Raw genomic sequence first — 5000 nt, 5'->3', positions numbered from 1 at the left:
CAACCTGCAAATAACTGCATTATCAGTATGAAGAATATTCACCATTTATCAACTTGTGATGATAATACTTTTGTTATGAATTTATTTATTATCACCGATTTATTATAAAAATTGTGATAGAATACACACTTTCATCAACATACTTATTAGTGCAAATCATAATAACGGTTTCATTAACATGAATTCATTAATAGATTGTTAGATAGATAGATTGACAGATGGGACATATATATATAGACAGAGAGAGATATGAGTGTGCGTGCATGCGTGTGTGTATGTGTATGTGTGTGTGTGTGTGTGTGTGTGTGTGTGTGTGTGTGCGTATGTCTGCACGTAAGTATGTGAATACAAATATTTGTATGCAAGAGTTAGTGTGGAGGGTAATATATATATATATATATATATATATATATATATATATATATATATATATATATATATGTATGTATATATATATATATATATATATATATATATATATATATATATATATATATATATATATCTTTACATTCATCTCGATATTTATTCACATACACATCTGATACGCCAACCTATCTCTACATATAGACCAGAAACCCCAGAAATCAGGCATAAAATATAATTATCGCTCCCAATGTAATTATGATCATAATTTCGTTTCATATTTAAATAACATTCGTCAAAGAACTCCTATCGCCCCAAGGCATCAAGAAATCAAGACAAAGAAAGCCCCAGCAAGGGCGTTTGACACGTGCCCAAGTAACAGGATAATGTGCCTTATCGCCAGCGAAGCAATAACTCCTACCTGGAGATAATGACACCTGCGTAATTACAGGTAATGACACGCCAGCTGTTATTGGAATCACGTCGACAGTTATCTATAAAGAGAAGAAGAAAGAGATAGTAAAAGATAATAAAATGTAATGAAAAATATCGATTGAAACGCACGACTAAACTCAATTAATAATCTGGATGACAGGTTGTACTCTATCGCAACAGAAAGAAAATAAAAGCGAAAAGAATGGAAAGAAAGAAAAAGATATCAGGAAATAGAAAATCGAGAAGAAAATAAAAAGAAAAACACAAGAAAGAAAATTTTAAAAAGAAAAACACGAGAAGAAAAAAAGGAAAACAAAAAACAAAAACCAAAAACCTAAAAAAATATCTAACCAAAATGAAAAATTGAAAAATAAAGAAAAAAAATCGTCCACCGCCACCAGCCACTAACGGAGCTCAAGGCCACGAACTCAAAACACAAAGGACCTCGAGGTTGAAAGGACACGGACAGAGGAAGAAAGACGTAAACAATAAAACAAAACAAAACAAATAAAAAATACTCAACATACCATACATATTCATCAACAAGGGACATTACCACCAACGAAGAAGGAGAAGAGGAAGAAGGAGAATAACCAGGAAATATCCGAATAACGGACGAAAAGGATTTAAAGGGAAAGAGAACTAGGTATTAAGGTCAGTGCTCTCTCAAGGCCGCATTACGCAGCCCAAGGTGAACCACGAACATACCCGGTAATTCGGAAATAACTGTGTATGTCGGTCAGGGAGAACGGTTGCCGGCTGGTTTATTTTCCCATGTATTTATTCATTTATTTATTTTATCTTTTTTTTTTTTTGGGGGTGCGGAAGGGGGGATTTCTATGATGTGATTTTTTGGTGATTTTTTTAAGTGATGCTATGAAGTATATTTCTATTTCTTTTTTATTTATTTATTTATCTATTTTTATTTTATCTATTTATTTATTATCTTTTTTGTTTTATCTATTTATTTATTATCTTTTTTTTATTTTATCTATTCATTTTTCATCTATTTATTTATTCATTTTTGCTTTTTTTTGTCTGGTATCTAATTGGTGAACAATTGTGTGTGTTTTTAGGGGAATATGTTATTAAATAAGCAATCTTTGGCTTGCTCAAATTGTTATCAATATTGAATTAAGTTCTTGAAGATTATTTGGGTAATGATTGAAATTAGTATTGTTAATTACAGGTAAAAAGTTAATGAAATAAAGATATATAGAACGGTAGATAGATAAATAGAAATATAGATAGAAATAAAAACATAATCATACATATATAATTCAGATAGACCTTGACACCAGATTAGTCTTTATTGATAAAATCTATATTAAAAAATATGATATTGATATTTGTGATCCGTTTAGTAAATAGGCCTAACAACAAAACAACAAAAGACAATCAAAACAACCAAAACAACAACAGAACAACAAATGACGATAAAACAACCAAAACAACAACAAAAGACAATCAAAACAACCAAAACAATAACAAAAGACAATCAAAACAACCAATTAACAACCAAAACAACAACAAAAGACAATCAAAACAACCAATCAACAACCAAAACAACAACCAAAACAACTAAAGACAATCAAATCAACAACAAAACAAACACTACAAGAGAAAAAAAAACAACCCCGCCCCTCGTGATCCCTAAACGCCACTTCCCACGACGAAGAAGAAGCTAAAACGACACCAAGAAGAAAGAACGACTTGAAGAAACGAGAAAATGAACCGAGTCAAGGCGTCGGGAAGAAAGGGGGGGAGGGGGGGGCTGTGGACACCTCGGTAATGCTCCGTGTAAGTCTGTCGGGGTTGTGAGTCATTCTTGTAGGTTCTACAACCCCCCCAACACCCCCCAACCCCCCCGACCCCCCCCCCCCCCCACTACTACTACTACTCATAGGCTGTGGGTCGGGTTGGCTTTTTTTTTTTTTTTTTTTTTTTTGTCTGTCTCAGGTTTTTGGCTGGCCGCTTTTTTTCTCTCTCTCTCTTTTTCTCGTTTCTTTTTCTCCCCGTTAGACAAACCTTCGTTTCTCCCCCTCTCTCTATTTCTCTCCCCCCCCCTCTCTCTCTCTCTCTATTTCTCTTCCCCCTCTCTCTCTATTTGTCTCCTCTCTCTCTCTATTTTTCTCCCCTCTCTCTCTCTCTCTCTCTCTCTCTCTCTCTCTCTCTCTCTCTCTCTCTCTCTCTCTCTCTCTCTCTCTCTCTCTCTCTCTCTCTCAACCCAATTAAGGCGAAAAAATAACACTAAAGCCACAAACACATCACCCTTATAACACACCGAACAACTGACAATAACAGCAGTTGCAATAACAAAATCAACCTTTTGAAATAGTAAAAACAAAAAAAAATGATAAAGAAAGGAAGAAAAAGATAATAAAGATAATCAACAATGACAGCCACGCCGCCATAACCGCCCTGACCGCCCCGGAAGCGCGTGGCTCGCAGGGCCGGGCGGACGCGCCGTGATCGCCTCCAAAACGGGAGCAAAAAGCGCCAGCCTCGACCGCCCAGGAATCGCCGGCGGGGAAGGAGGACCTCGCCCTCCAACCAGCCCCGCCTGGACTTCCACTGGAGGGAAACAACCTCGGAGATAAACAAGTGCCCAGACCGGGTTCATTCATTCCAGTACGGCCGCCCGCCCGCCCTCCTGGCCCGCCCTGCTCGCCCGCTCCCTCCCGCCCACCCCCTCCCGCGCCCGGACCGGCCTCGGACCGCCTCATTCGTTCACATCAGGTCTAATAACCGAGTCGTCCGGACGCGGCGCTGCGGCTTCGGATGCGCCAAAGCCTCGCGTCCGAAACCCCGGGCGAGGGCTCCGTTGGGCGGCCGGCTGCGGGGAGGAGAGCCGGTAACGCTCGCACCTGCGCGGCGTGCACGCAGCTATGTAGTCATACTGGCTCCATAACTGTCGTACATAAAACAGGTACACTCACAAATAGTCCCGAGCGTGGCAGCGCCGTCAATGGCTCCCCTGACCTCAAAAATTACGGAGGCGGCAGGAACGGGTCCGCCGCCCGCCAAACCTGAACCGCTGAGGACGGCGGCAATGCGAAGGCCGACCGGTTCAGGTCCTTCGGGATCCCACGGTCTTTCGGGAGGATGAGTTGTCGTTTGGGCGGCGTGTGCCTGGCCCTCCGAGGGGCGGCCGAGGGTCAGCGGAGGTCACGGCGTCACGGCGGGCGGGGACCACTCGGCGCTGCCTTCGGTTGCTCCCAAGGCCGAGGACGCGCCGAGGACCCAAGGACTCCGGGCGCCGCGACTGGTTTGTCTCGCCCTTCGCCCGCCGGAGGAAGTCTGAATGAGAATGAGGGACGCCTCCCGCCCCAGGAAAAGGAAAGTCACCTCCAGGGCGGCTGCGGCGCGGCCTTGTCCAACGTCAACATTACGGGCGCCCGACATTGTTCCTATCGCTTTTGCCGACGTCACCGTCATGCCACGTTTTCGCGGAAAGTAAAAACGCCAGACCGGTTCCTGAGGGGGGGAGGGGGCGGGAGGAGGGGCGGGGATGCATCCAGCTCCCCGAGGCGACCAAGACCAAAACAAATGACGCAATAGTGGTCTCCCGTACCACGTGTGTGCGGAGGTGGGCCAGGTCGTAGTCGTTTGTAGCACCCAGTTCCTCACACCCGCCCAGCCTCACGAGTCCATTTGGTTGTTCGCCATTTCCAGGGAACGGAGATTCTCTTCGTGAGCGTCTGCGTCTTCCTTTTCGTGCCGCTGTTCGTGTCGTCGGATGCCATGGGGTTTCTTGTGCTTTCCTGAAGCTGAATTTTCAAATTGTGTTTTTATTTTACACCTATTTTTGTGTCGTTTAATATCTGATTTAATTATACAAGTTTTGGATTCCTAGGTCAAATATGAAAATGTATTTCAACTCTTTTCCTATTTTACCAATAACGTTTAATTCCACACAATAGCGCTACTTACAGAGTGTGAAGACAGATCCGCAAATGTGTTTGATTTCCTCCCCTGATTCCGCCACTCTTGTTTGACTTTCGTTCGTTCAATAATACTGACTTGCTGTTTGGAATGTGCAAACAACCAGCCGGTTAGTGTCAACGTGTGATTTTAAGTTCAGGCTGCGAGTGTGTGTTCATAGATGCCTGTTCATTTAAATACTCAGAGAAAAAAAAATATTTTAGTTGAGAAAAATATGAGGTGGCTGTTCATTTAAATACTGAGAGAGAAAAGAT

The sequence above is a fragment of the Penaeus vannamei genome, chromosome 13 (genome assembly GCF_042767895.1).
Source record: "Penaeus vannamei isolate JL-2024 chromosome 13, ASM4276789v1, whole genome shotgun sequence".
NCBI lineage: Eukaryota > Metazoa > Arthropoda > Malacostraca > Decapoda > Penaeidae > Penaeus > Penaeus vannamei.
This window is presented reverse-complemented; position numbering follows the sequence as displayed.